Source organism: Gallus gallus, chromosome 1, assembly GCF_016699485.2.
Source record: "Gallus gallus isolate bGalGal1 chromosome 1, bGalGal1.mat.broiler.GRCg7b, whole genome shotgun sequence".
NCBI classification, from domain to species: domain Eukaryota; kingdom Metazoa; phylum Chordata; class Aves; order Galliformes; family Phasianidae; genus Gallus; species Gallus gallus.
The window spans coordinates 84,964,278-84,979,265 of record NC_052532.1 but is presented as its reverse complement, the minus strand read 5'-3'; the positions used below and the strand labels follow the sequence as shown (position 1 = coordinate 84,979,265).

Genomic DNA, 14,988 nt, shown 5'->3' with positions numbered 1-14,988 from the left:
TGGAATGGAATTTGGAAATATCTGAAATCCAAATGTCACAGTTTTATAAAGAGAATAAATATGTTAATGAAGAGCATCTGTATAAACTTGGGGTAACACTGTGCATATTTTGAAGTATTGTGTTTCTGGTGAAGAGATGTCTTTTATGTGAATGTCAGTGCCAATGCAGAATCAAAGGACAATATTCTGAGAGGTCTTTGAATCCCTACCATGGTAGGATGTAATACTTGGACCTGCCCTTTAAGAGCTTAATTTTGTTCAATATTTCTCCCAAATTCTAGTCTTTTGGAGTTAGGAAGCTAGCATCCCTGAAGTGATTTTTCACAGCATAAGCCATTTTGCTGAAGAGTCTTTTTACAGACTGGGGGTTCACGAGCTTTGTGAAGACACACAAGTGATGACAGTCAGAGAAGCACTGTGAGAATGTTTTCAATCTACTTTATCTTTTGGTGTTTCTTGCAGCACTCTATAGCTTAGGCAATGGTTGTGGTAAGAGGCAATTAAATTGATGTAAAGACCAAGTTGATTTGACATGTTTTTTAACCAAGTGTTTATTAGTTGAAATAATCTTGGGCGTTTTTTGGCATAATTTATGCTTGAGTGGGAACTTGACTCATTCTCAGAAGTCTGTGTGTATTTGAGCACGTTAAGCTGGTGTTACCAAGTGGAACGGTGGGAGGCTTTTGGCTTATGTTTAAGGAGAATGAACCAAAGCTCCTACCTTGCTGCCTCCAGAGCCACAGAAATATTAATAGAAATCAGAGATGCAAGAAAAGATGTATTCCATATAGCCTGTCAACTTGCCAGTTCTGGCTTTTTCCTTGGGCTACTTTCCACTGTTTTGTTCCATCCAGTTTTAAGGATCACAAGGGATGAGACTTCCTCTGCATTACTTTGGAAATTATTTTGCAGTCCTCATAAGACTTTGTGAAGTTTCTCCCTCGATGCCTCCTTTATATTTCCCAGTCCTTAGATTTCCGTGGCAGAACCTGCACCCAGACTGTCAGGGGTTGCCTTCCTGTTAGCTTTGGCAAAATGATTCATGCTCCGCTCTTGCTGCTCTTTCTGGTTTTGTTTAACAGGGTGAAACGGTGAGCATTTACATGCTTCAAATTACAAGTGTTTGAAGGTGGGCATTGGGACGTGTTCTGTGGAAGGGTGCTGTGAGCATTTTAAGCCAACCTGCATGATGAAGTGAAGTAGCTGTGGATGCTAGGATGTCTTTTACTGTATTCTCTTCTATTTCTTTCAGACCTATTCCCTGCACAGAGCTGGTGTCTCTTACATCTTCCAGTGTCATTTCCTTCATTCCTCTATCCCTGATCCCTCTTCTCTTTTCTTTACTGCTGAGGTGCTTTTGCATAAACCCTGTGATAGCCCCATGAAAAAGCCCATTATAGCCTACAGAATTATTCAGACATGAAGTCTGTGATTCAACAGCAGGTCAAAGGAAAAAGACGTAATTTAAGCTGCTTTTAAGACTGGACAATTTTTTCCCCATTTCATCAAGGAGAATTTGTCCCTGAAGAATGAGTTGTATGTATCTCAAGAGGTAGGGGCCAGCGCATACAGAACACAAGACAGTACTGATTTGAACTGTTAGAAGAGCCTGCAGGAGTATGGTAGTTTTTTGTAATTGGTTCAAAACCCCAAATGTTTCTGGTCTGTTATCATTGAATTAGACTCCTCTATTTCATACATATACATGTATATATATATATATGCACACATATCCTCTAATCAGTACAGCTATGGAAAAAAGGGGGGATTTAGGCAACTGAAAAACAAATGTAAATAACAGTATACATGTTTTCATTTCTGGCTTTGGGAGGTTACATATTTTCTCGATTCCTAAGAATCAGTAAGTCTTGTTTGCCCTATAAAGAGGGATGTAGGCTAATGGAAACCACAAGGCATGAGCTCTATGCGGGGGTCTCTTATGCTGAAACAGCACAGATAGAATTACCAGTGAATGTACAATTCTCAAATGCTTCTAGATTTCTGGAGCTAGAAAGGCAGGAAGATTTTGACCTTTGTTTTGAGGCTTCGGAAACAGTTGCTTCCTAAATGAATTTTTAATACCTGTTCAGGGGTCTTGGCAAGAAAATGATGTCTGACAACTTAAAGGTTCTTTACAGGAGCTGTTGGAATCCTGTGCTGTGGCTGATACCCGCAGGCTGTTCCAGGTTGTCTGTGGGCCTTACTCCTTCATAATCTGCTTTGCAAAAACATATCACTCTCAGCTTAGAGGAGTGGGAGAAAGTCTGTGAAAATTGACAATTTTGCCCATTTAGCTAGAAATAACATTATTCCTCGTTCCTAACTCAGTTGTCTTAACTCACGTAGCTTCTTGTGGCAGAGATGCCAAAGGAGGTGAGATGCCAGAAATGGCCAAATACAGGGTTCCTTCCTCGTTTTTTTTTCATTCCACAAATCCTATCTGGTTTTTGACAGATTTTTTTTTTTTCTGTACGTTACAATATTGACTTCAACTGTATTTAATAACTAAGTGATTTGCAGATCCTTTGTTGGGATCAGCAGCTCTGCCTTACTCAAGTCTATGTGTCTCTTCCCAGCACTGTGTTATTTTAGAGACTACCCAAAAAGAAAAAAAAACAAAGACAAAGCAACACATAAAAACACACCACTCCTATTGCTGTGTTGCTACATGATAATTATCAGCTTAAATGAAGCATGCCTTAGCCATCTCACTAATTGTCAGTGTCCCCTTAGCTCATTAAGAATAGTGCACGCTGATTTCATCCTGATGATTTTGTTCCTGGCTTGGGAGAAGCCAAACTTGATTCATCTAACTTCTGTTACATGAAGTCAGAATTTCAGGCCACTTCTGTCAGTTGGCCATAACTGTGTGGTAACCACAGAATCACGGGATTTGATAAAGGAACTCCCTTTTTTGGTCAGAAAGAGGGAAAGGGGACCAGGAGTTCTTCTACCTGCAGTGTTGATGCTAGGTTGGCATTAACAATCTGTTTAGTTAAGAGCAGCATAATATTTATTGCAAGACAACTTCACACAGCATTAGGAGGCTGTCATTTGGTTCTTGAGCCCAGTGAAATTTGGAAATCTCTAACATTTGCATTTGTTATCGTATTCTGTTTGTTTTTCCTGGAGGCACAATTGAGTTAATTTCTTCTGTGTTGGCTCCCTTCTCGTATCAGCCTTTAGCTTACTATGTACAATAAGGTGCACCGTGGCAGCTGCTTTTTGAAAAGCTGCTGTTTGGAAAGGAGCAGAGAGGGCTGCCCTGCAGACCTGCACACACATGCACTGCGTCTGTATACGCCCTAGCCCAGGTGGGGACAGAAGCAGCCGAAGGCATGCTGAGTGCTTTTGCAAGACAAGATCAGTTTGGGGAAAGACTTTTTTTCCTTTCTTCCTCCTTTTTTTTTTTTTTTTTTTCAAGGTGAGTTTGTAAATGCTTTATTAGATCTGGTCTGCACCCAGAAGTGTTGCAGTGCGGTAATAGATGAGCTGAGTTGCTTGCTGCCAAACCTTTATGAAGTATGAATGGTACATGGCCTAAGGAGGAACACCTCTCTGTTAGAACTCTGCCAGCCCTAATACTGTAACTAATATTAATACTAGTATTAATACTAATACTGTAACCCTAATCTGTAAATCACAGATGCATCACAGATTCCTTGAAATAAGTTGTATACTAGGTCTGCTTGACAAAAATTGACAGGATGCACATGACTCATGTGAAGGCATCGTGATAAAGGGAAGTAAGGAGATGTGGAAATCACGTTACCAAAACATTGGCCCAGCATGATCATGCTATTTGTTTTTCATGTCTCATAACAGGCTTATTAAAGCATCCTTCACACTCCCTGGTGCTGCTCTCTTTCAACCTCTTCTGGTGCCCAAGGTGGAGAAATTTGCGTACAGTACAGAGCCCTCCTGCTCCCCTCTACATCTAATGCCCTCTTAGCAGTTTGAGCATCATGTTTCATCAAAAAGCAACAAAGAGACTTGCCCAGACCGTGGTTTGCTGCTGCAGGAAGCTTAGTGCAATCATAGGACAAGAAGTAATGGCCTTAAGTTGTCCCAGGGGAGGTTCAGGTTGGATATTAGGATCAATTTCTTCTCAGAAAGTGGTGAGGTATGAGAATGGGCTGCTCAGGGAAGTAGTAGATTCACTGGAGGTGTTCAAGAGCCATGCAGATATGGCACTGACGGACATGGTTTAATGAACATGGTGGTGGGGTGCTGATGGTTGGACTAGATGATCTTGGAGGTCTTTTCCAACATTAACGACTCTATGATTCTATGTTAAAACTTCTCAAATGGAAACAGTGGCCATGCAGTTTAGTTCTGTGAGGTGGAGTGAATTTACCCTGCTAACTTTTCTAACATACTAACTTTTACACAAGTAAAATTCGTATTCCAGATATCATTAGTCGGCATCATAGTTACTTTGTCCTACCACAGGAGGACAAGTACATATAACCTGAGCACTAGTTCTGGCTTATTTAATGGAAATACAGGCATGTTTGATACATGTCCATCTTTTACTGCTGAAAGATTAATTCGTATGCTGAGCTCATGCTAGTGACTGTGGGATCACCACTTCATGAGCAAGTTAAAATGCTTCATGATGTCCCTCTTGACCTGAGAAAGCCTGTTTTAAAATGTCAGGAAGTTTTGTGATGGCGTTTGGGATGTAAGTTTGTGGTGGCACGTTATAGCTAAGCTCTGTGCAAATTCAGAATATGTTTTCCCACTAAAACAGGTTTAATTCAGCTTTACTGGTTATCTTGAACAGCTGTATGATTTTATTTGCTGAGAGTCAGCCAAGTGGGTCTCAATGGGAAGATGCTGATAAACCTTACTACTTTAAGTCTGTCTCTCTCTCTAATGTCTGTCTGTCATATGTATAAATGATACCATCTTGCCTCCCCAGCTGGGTTTGGGCCTGGCCACTACAAAGGTGGTATCACTTGTCCATTTTATATAATGAGGCTTGTTCATGTTCCTTTCCATTTTTGCTCACCTGTAAAGCTCAGTCTTTTATTTCCCTCAATTAAGCACTTGGAGATTGCTTGGTGAAAGGCATCTCATGCACCCTGAAAAGTCATTGTTACTGCGGTGTTCCTCTAAGACTGTGAGGTCCGTTTTGATGAGGAAGTGAATGAGTTAAAGACTATGGAGTTTCAAAAGAAATGCTGTAAAGTATCCCTACAGTTCCAGCTTACCTCACTCTTGTCAAACAACGGTGATAATATCCAAAAGTGGGTGCAAGACAGGAAGTGTTTCAGGAAGCTATGTTTCACGCAAAGACATCAGAAATGTGCTCTCTCAAAGGGCCACTTATTGTAAGATCCGTATTAATTCAAAGAGAACAGTAAAATTCCAGAAACTGTTTTCAGAAACATTATTTCTGTCCAAAATAACACTGCTTGTTGTTCTAGTGTACAAATGGCAAAAACAGACAAGTTAAGCACTCTCTGTTTTTAAAGTAATGAGATAGCTGCCTATGCAAGCTTTCTTTTTTAAACATTAGGAGGATTTGGATACTTTTTAAATAGTTCTGTTTATTATTTTAAATGGAGCTTTAGCTTGAGAAAGTTGGATAGGAGAAGTAGAAAGCCAGTTATAATATATTTTTACTTATAGTTTTGATTCAATGGCTGATTTGGCATCTAGCACACTTTTAATTCACCTAAAGAGAGTTCTCCTTTAGTAAGCAGAACAAAATCCTCTTTTTTTTTTTGCTTCTCATTGCACATTGTATGGCCTTGCATTGAAAAGAATTGGACAGATAGAATACTGCCAAGTGTGTGTAGGAGATGTGAGAAAGTCTTCCAAGTTTTTGCCAAGAAACTAGAAGGGATTTGTTTTCGAAGATCTGTAACACTTTTTTTACTAGTAGTCTACAAAATTACCTGGGAAAAGCACCCTGTGTGTCCAGATTCCCATTATTTTCATCTTATCTAAAAACCCACATGACAAATTAGCTTATTTTTTTTTAACCCTCAGTTGCACCCACTTTAAAACATGCAATCAATCAATCAATCAATTAATAAATCCTACCAGTACAGATCTCTTCTCTTGATAGTTAGGGATATTTCCCTAAATTTCCTTTGTCGTGTCCAGAATCGTCTCTTTTGTAATATGAATCTGTAATGAAATGTAGAAGTCAATGTAATTTTTTTTTAACAAGCGTTAAAATGTAAATGTAAGTAAATATTGCTTTTATCAAACATAAGTAAACAGACTAGATCCAGTAAGGATACTGCCAAAGTTATGCACTCCTGATATGCTCTTCTGATTTACTGCTTTGATGGCTGGCACACACCTGTAATAATACTAATATAAAATGCTGCTATTTAAACTCTGACTTTGGTTCATTTAAAGATTTGTTCTCTCTTTGCTTTCTTCTGTATTCTTCTTTAGTTTCAAAAATGCTCCTTTACTGTGACAGGGAGAGAACAAACTGTCTACAAAGTTCTACACAATTTGGGAGTTCAGTGGTTCATGGAGTTCTAGAAGCCACCTTTTGAAAAATATATCCCATAGCCAGGTGGATACAGGAGTGGAAAGAATACCACAGTATTGATGTTGAATTATGCTAGTAACCATCTTTTTGATGGAGATGTGACCATGTAACTCAGTTAAAGCACAAGATGAACTCCAGGCAGGACCCAGATTCACCTCAGTGAATCTGAACTTGATTCTGTCATATGCTGAAGAATAGAGTGAATGTAATCTGCATTTATAGATGATGTTCCAAGGACTTAACAGAAGAGAAAAGGAAGGAAAGTGGGATTACTTGGACACAAGAAGCCAATTTTTTTTTATTTACTAGTAACGACTCAACATATAAGCTCAAGAGTTGTTTCAAACTGGATTGTGCTTTATATTTACCCACTGTTTTTGGAAGCCGTTGCCAAGAGTGAAAGCCACTTAATGTGTATTAAACCATCTGATAGATAATGATAGAGTAGAGGGAGAAGGCACCAATTAATCTGTATTAGCTCATGAGTTCTGGAAAACTCTTTCTTGAACTCTTAGATTTCTAAAGTTCTACCAGGCTGTGTCAATTTTTCTCTGTTTTTCTGATGCGATGAACTGTCTCCTCTCCTGTGTCAACGTCAGGTCATCTCCAGTACTATCTTTATACTATTTTCCAGATAATATAGCATTTATTCACTTTTCTATTATCTGTAAGGTAACAAGTACCATATAGGGTAACGAGTACCATAACAGTTGTAATAACAGTTAATAATAATGCTGAATAATACAAGCATTTAGGAGTTTTTTAAATTATAGATGTCCCATATTCTTACTTAAGTTTTATGCATTTTTCCTTTGTAACATTACAGATGCCAGATTTTACATCTGTGATGGCATTATGATTTAAGCTCATTAACTTCCGAACCACAGAAGTTAGGCTGTAAAGTCAACAGGGCAAACGTTTTGAGAAACTTTTATTGCTGAATGGTTGCTGAAGAAATTACAGGAGAGAGATTAAAAAAAGAAAAAAACCGACACATCCCTTTTTTATGAACTGTTGGTTAAAATAACACTGCTAAGAAAGCTTCTGTGAAGGGCTGTATAAATATGCACCTTGCACAGCCATCCAGCAATGTAGGCTGTGGGAAAGGATGTCAGTTCATCAGCCTGTCTCCATGACTTTGGGTTTTTGCTTGGTTTCTCTTCAAAGTATACTGGATTAATTTTGACTAACAACAATATGAATATAAGGAAGTTCCTTGCATCTGCTTTTAAGAAGTAAAAAATCATCCTACTTGTCAGTATAGCACCATTAGAGATTTTGTGGTACATTTTTGTCTTTAGCCAGAGCAAGCAGTGTGAGATAGTACTAGGTATGAATCACTGTATTAGTTAAGAAGGAAGAAAGGAAACCTTTACATAGCTTTCACGGATACTTAGGTGATAATATGGTAATGTAACGCCACTTGATGCGTTGTCATAGAAATTGACTATTAATGCAAACAAATAGATCTTAACAATTTTAAGTTACTCTTTTAATAATGGCTTGCAACAAGATTATTTTTTTGCTTCGTGGTGTTTTCTGGCAACGGCAGAGAGGTTTGATCCATGTCCCAGCCCCTTCCAACATATGGTGAGTTTTTCTCTTCCATTCATAATTCTCGCCAGGTCTACGACTATCCATTTTTTATGTCACACTATCCTACTCTTTCTCTTTCATCTTTAAGCATCCACCTGAAGCATTACTGTAGGAATTTCTCTCCTTATCAAATGTATAGAATACTTGACACCTGACTTCATCATCTATAAATGAAACCTAGGAATCTAGAATGAACTGTTGCCAGTGTACCTCTCAAAGGCCCCATTGTGTGCATGCAGTGTATAGGAAGGCAACATCTTGCTGCTCTACTTGAAAAATCTATGTGTTTGTCACTGAAAAGAGTAGAACTTCAGTTTTAATCATTGAAACTAGCGAATTAGGATTTTTATTCAATTCATGTTTTAACCTTTGTTGTTAGTGAGATAATGAAGGTAATTGAAAGAATGTCTGGCGTGGGTGGATGGCTTGGGAGCATTGGTTTAGTGTGTAAAATTATATGTGAATGTGGAAATGCTCGAAATGTCAAAATCTCAACACGCTGCTGTCACTTTTATAGTAGGAATAGTGGCTACATATACATTAGTAAAAAGCTGAATTACTGAAGTATATAGAGTCTGTGAAAGTTCTGCTTCCTCATAGTGGCAAAAGTAAGGCAATGTTTTAAAGGAACCATGCTATACTTAAGATGTTTAGACACACCTTCCCTCAAATGAATGCAATCAAATACCAAAGTCATTCCAGTGTTGTCACATCTTTGCACATTACAGTCTGCGTGCCCTTTTCATAATGGTAGTTGTTGTACAAGCTTCCATTGACCTGCATTTTCTTACCGCAGTTTTACAATCACAAGGAAGACCATTTGAATTGCACCAGTAGCAGTTTGGGTAAGAGCTGGCATTGTTTGTGCACTGCATTGACTCGCCTCCTTCATTCAGAGGGTACGGTCAGGTGCTTCTGTTCCTATCAGGAACAGTGACACTGCCCTTCTTTGATAGCACACCTTTCTGACCTAGAAGAGCAGATAGATCCTTCCCTTTAATGGTCTATTCCAAAAGACCTGGAACATAAACTGCATGAAATCCTGTAATTTCTGAAGGAAATTTAAGGCAATCCTGCTGGGATTTGATTCTGTGGACGAATCAAAAAAACAGGCATGTTTTTTTTTGACTGATTAATAAACCCCCGTCGCAGTGCCACTATTGCCTTTTGTTATAGTCATTGCATTCCTCTGGAATTCCTCTATAGCCATTGTCTGTTTTGTTTCTTTTTCCTCATTAGGGATAGATTTTTTAAGTTGGCAGAAGGTATCAGGATTAATTGCCACCACCAGGAGACATCACGCATTTGCATGGGGCTTGTAAGCCACCAAATAAGCTTTGCTGCCTGCTCCTTTTGGGGAAGTGTTCATAATGCGTGCCCCCAAGCCAGAAGTTGGGCAGGAATGTGTGTCCAGTGTTAAGTGGGTTGTGCTCGTTCCTCGTGCATGTCTTTCTAGAGCCTGTGCTAGCAAAGTGGATGTGAATGCCCGTGAGAGTACATCATACAAGCAAACAAATGCTACCTCCAAGTTGTGAATAAAATTTGGAGACCCCATGTTGAGATGAGATTGTGGAAGGAAGCAGTGCCACAGAGAAGGGAAAGGCCTGGAAAGACCACGTGTGAGACACTCAAGAATGTGGAAAGCTCTTTTCACCCTTTTGAGTTTGCATAGAGGCACACACAACCTCACCCCATGGGACAGATAAATTATGCATTTGAGAGAATTTCTGGGAGCTCTGGCTTTCTGCACAGCGTATGGGTCATTTGGAACAGACTAATGACTTCCTCGAAGGGGGCAGAGGTCAGTTTAAAATTCTTAGGTGTACTATGTAATGCAAATTATTGGCAGGTTTGGAAGATATCATTAAAGCCTTCATTAGGGAAGGACTTTGTTGTTACTGAAGATAAGGCTTCGGATGTAGGATGGGAAGGGGACTGTTTGCTAGATGTGCCTGAAATGGGTTTGTTTTGAAAGGCACCACTAGATTAGGCTTAACAAATTGTGATCCTGGCTTATGTTCTGCAGTGCACCTGAAAATCAAAATTGTGGTTTATCAGAGGGCAGGTTTCCCCAGAGTGCTCATATAGACTATAATGTATATATAGCACATATTCTATAGAATATGCATTAAGCTGTTGGCATTGTCTCCCTTAATCTTTTTGTTCATTTCAGTAGGTCTTAAATTAAGAAAGAATGAAGCAGTCGCACACACCCCTACCCAAATCCTGTCTTGTGAAACTGTCCTTAACACCTTTGCTGAATGAGGCACAAACATGACGCTCACCAACCTACAGTTTCTGGCACACCCTGTTTATCTACGCAGGGACTCTTCTGAGAGATTTCTCACTGTTTGTTGCCTACATAGTCTTAAGCTGTCCTTCAAAAAACTGTTGAGAAAGGGGGAAAGTTATAAAACAGACCATTGCCTATTTCAGATTTAAGATTACTGGCATTTTTCTTCATATGACATTGAACAGCTATCAGGAGCAAAACAGTTGCATGCTTGTCCCAACTTAACGTTGACTTGAAAGGTAGCAGCTTGGAAAGGGATATATCCTTTCATGTACATTGAGAAAACCTTCAGAACATCTTGATTTCAGTCTTAAGGGAGATAGAGTCCTATGGTCATGGCACAGAAGAGAGGCTTTCCAAATTGTATTAGGGCGCTGTATTTTCTTTGATGTTATCTCACATTCCACTAATATTTTGATGTATTGTCTTAATATTCGAGCAATAAAATCAGTATTTTTTGTTTTACTTTTAATATTGGGAAAGTGATGCCATGAATAATCAGCAAGAACAAAATATCTATTTTAAAATGAGCTGATGCATGTAGGTATCAGCAGCTCCAATGCAGCCACTGAAGTGAGTCAAAGACTAAGGAAAAAAGTAGGAGATACAGTAGTTTATTTCCTGACTCTGCTTTTCTACTTCCAGAACTTTGCTTTGTGATGAAAAGTAGACCTACAACCCTATGGTTTGAAGTCATAAAGCTAAAATCAATTTAGCTATTCACAAGTTTGACATGAGATAAAATGAGAGGAAAGTGAAAGAGAAGGGAGTGTTCTCTGGGAAGGAAATGGTGAGAAAATAGGCAGCCTGCTCTAGGAAGACTTAGGAGCAGATGAAATCATGAGAACCTGAACGAAAATTCATAAGGACTGAGGTTTCCATTTGGTTAGAGAGACTTCAGTAAACATGCTTGCTGTGAATGCTCTCAAGAAACCTAAGGATAATTAGATTCTGTTTTTAATGTAATCTATAGTGCTTTTTATGTGTTCCAGAGTGAATGAAAGTATCTGCAGTTTCTTAAAATGACCGCTACCCTTTTGGGGTAATTAAGTTGAATAACCACATACAGCATTTTAAACAATCTCCGTGCTTCTTAAAGTGGCTTCTATCAATCCAGAGGGAGTAATAATTTAATAAAGATATTTCAAAACTTTTCCTTTTTTTTACTGTTGCAGTGTTTCTTCATCCTTCTTCTTTTAGTGGAGTAGCCAAAGTAACTGACTGGGACATAAATCTTTTCTAGCAGCACACCTCGTGTGTGCTTACTGTAAACTGATTCACAACCGTGTGCTATAAAGGACGTTTAAAAACATTTAGGCTAATGTGAAAATTATGTAACTGCCGTGAAAACTTCAAAAGAAAGCTGTTTTTTCTTTCTCTTTGCCTTGTTTGGATGCATGTTCAGGCTGGTTCTCTATCTGTGTGCTCTTGCCTGTCCTTTGTATTTGTACTTTCAATAACTGGTTCATCAGGAACTTTTAACCAAGTACGCAATCTCGCTGTGAGAAGATAACTTTTTTATTTGGAGTTTTTCTTTTTCCTAATTTTCTTGTTCTCCTAGGGTGTGGTTAGAGCTAAAATGAAATTTGGGTTGGTCTTTCCTCTTTTGACCTGCCAACGTGTTTGCTCTGTTAGCGTTGCCCTGCTCCCTGTAAATCAGACATTCTTCTCGGCTTGCATCAGGTTGCTAATGACATGATTAATGCAGGAAGGGTAGAGAGGGATGACGTAGTGGCTCAGGCAAAGTTTACCTGAGAATTATCTCTAGCTCTCTACTGTTTAGTGTCTGTGTGAGTCATGGCCTGAAGCCCTGCCATTCCCTGTTCTTCAGCTGGGCAAGATCACACTTACCTCATTCTATGTATGCATTTCTCCCTTTCCTGCCAGATCTGATTAGAAGCGCTTTTGTTTCAAACTCTACTTTTATGAAGCATTAAATGCCGTTTTAAAGATAGCTGCGCATAATGCTAAATGAAAAGAACCACAAATATCTGTGGTCCAAGAAGCTTTGGAAACTTTCTCTGTCTTTATATGAATTCTGATTTTATCAACACTAAGTCTTTTTTCGTGTTTAGCAAGGATAGTGTTATGGCATTAAGGAGCTTTGACCATGATTTGGTTGCTGTCAGTAAAGCATCCTGTCCTTTCTTGTGGATATGCACTTATATGAACTTGCAAAATACAAATGGCAAGTTTGTGCTGCAACTTCCAGCCTTGGAAACTTCCTCTAATTGCAGGTATAACTGTTCTGCTCACATTTGTTCCAGTCATTGATTCCTTAACAGAGTAGTAGGGAAACTCAACTGATCTTAATGATCAAGAATAAGATGAGCACATTCTCCGATACACATTCAAGGCTTTAAAATTCCCTTACTGTGGGCTAAACTGGAGGAATCACACCTCTTTTGTTCAGGTTTGTTCTACTCTGTGTATATTTTCTTCAACTATAAGTTCCTCAAAGAGTATCTGCATTATTCTTCCACTAAATTTCCTGGAAAGTGTACTGTTGTGCTCTCAGGCCTCTCTTAAGGGATTGGCATGAAGACAATTTGCAAGAAATGCTGATTATTTTTCAAGGTTACTGATAATTCTCTGTAAAACTATCGTGAAGTCTTTGACATCCTTCAGGACTTTAGCTTTCTCAAGTAAAACTATCAGCTTTTCTGTGTATGCACTGCTTAGTCTGAATTACCTTGCACAAAAAGTGTTTAAACAGTAGAAGGGTATGCTGAAAACAAGCTGTCCTTTTCCGGCCAGCGCATACCTTTCAACCTGCCAAAGTCTATATCAGGAACATGATGTGTGGGAAAAAGTGCTCAAACGATAGACAGAAAAGCATCTTGTGGGAAACCTAAAATGCCATCAGACTCAGCCTTTTAATATGGAATGTTTTTACAAGTACAGCATCATCATCATCTCCCTTGCTTTTTGATATTTTCAAAACTGGAAGCCTGAGAACCTAGCATTTGCATAGAATGTAAACAACCTTGATACTTAGATAAGTGACATTTCTTGGAAAAAACATTCACTTGAGGGATGAAGAATGGTCAAAGCGAACGATTGGCCAAAAAAGTTATTTTTATAGAACATAGCCCTTAATTACTCCTAAGAAAGGCTGTAAGGATGCCTTAGGTAAAATTTTACTTACTCATACATTGTGCAAATGTATTTTAAAGGAAAACAATCTCATCCAGTAATCTGCTGGTTGCAGAAAGTGCACCAATGAGTAAATATTGAATGTAAACATATTACAAATAATAGTTTGTTTTTTTTGTAAAAAAAAAAAAACCTCAGTTCTTTAATGCAATGTGCTGCAAACGTTCTGTACACTAAGCTAATGGAGTTAATGATTATAACTGTGTAGATGCCCAAACGCGGATGGCAGAAGTTTATGTCCAGCTTAAAGCTGTCTGCACTTTGTTTTGCTGATTGTAAAGGAACTGTTTACATGTCAGAGTAGTGCAGATTTAGTTCAGTTGAGTCAGTGTTGAAGAAAAAAGTCAAGCATGTTGTTTGACGTGTGCCATTGTGTAAGCTGCGTAACTAGAATCTATCTTTCAGCCTGAGCAGTGACATGGTATTTTTGGGCTTTGTTTTCTTCTTTCTGAACAGCCTTTGCCTTGGCTGTGGAGTGGATTTGTAGCTTCTCATCTGAACTGCTCTTTTGCTCCTTCAGTGAGAAAAGGAACCAAATGAGGTTTAGAGGTTTGTTTTTCAAAATTGAAATGTTCTGAATGAAGTAGAATGTGAGGGTGAGGAAGGGAAAGAAACTGTCCTTAAACAACTTACGTAAGCCCTTAGCCCTCACTTGTCCCTCTATGAGACGGGATGTTGGCTGTGGGAAGGGATCTCTGTCCGGCTGCTGGGCTAGGTCCAGCCCCAGGTCAGTGGAAGTCCTGGTTGCGGAAAGGCCCAAAAAGCAGGAAGCAGATGTGAACAACGGGGGCCTGGCTCAGGTAACCTAATAACAAGTGTTCCAAGCCAAAATAAGTAAGTCACTCAGAAGGCCTGAACTATATAGTTCATTGTCTTATTTATTGGATTACCTAAATGTATATTTATGTGAGGATTGATGTGCCTTTTGCACATGCTTTTCTTTGTTTGGCATTTGTAGTCAGTATTCAGGCAGCCTGCCCAATGACGGTGCTTGTCACCATCATAGGGTATTTTTCCAAATTACCTCAGGTTTATTTCTGTGTGCATTCTCCAAATGCTTTGTGTTGTACTTTTTGTATCTTGGTAGTTTCTATCTTATACTTTGCCAGAGATCAACAAGAGGCCAGCATTAGAGTCCTACATGTTCAGAAAAGGCCCTATGAAGTCAGCAAAACAGAAAAGATTTAGTGTTTTATTTTTCTTCTATCTGCCTTTCTTCCTGTTGCTTTCTGATGCAAAAGTGACTTTGGCTCAAGCATTGGAAGGGCCTGCCCAGGGAAGTGGTGGAGTACCCATCCCTGCAGGTGTTTAAGAGACATGTAGACATGGCATTAAGGGGCATGGTTTACTGGAACTCAGTAGGTCAGGTTAGTGATTGTACTTGACCATCTTAAAGATCTTTTGCAAACTATATGATTCTATG

At 39.0% G+C, this 14,988-nt stretch overlaps 2 protein-coding genes across 9 annotated transcripts in view; one reads left to right on the top strand and one right to left on the bottom strand.

Annotated features, from left to right (window-relative positions):
• Positions 1 to 14,988, top strand: part of CMSS1 (cms1 ribosomal small subunit homolog (yeast)) — a 226,694-nt gene that overhangs the window by 98,901 nt on the left and 112,805 nt on the right. The window lies entirely within an intron of this gene.
• Positions 1 to 14,988, bottom strand: part of FILIP1L (filamin A interacting protein 1 like) — a 197,196-nt gene that overhangs the window by 97,207 nt on the left and 85,001 nt on the right. For 2 of the 7 annotated variants that reach the window (XM_046905510.1, XM_046905507.1), the window contains exon 2: positions 6,055 to 6,141. The exons of the other annotated variants lie outside the window; for them this stretch is intronic. The gene's annotated coding sequence lies outside the window, so the exon portion shown is untranslated. The remainder of the gene's footprint in view (positions 1 to 6,054; positions 6,142 to 14,988) is intronic. 7 annotated transcript variants of the gene reach the window in all.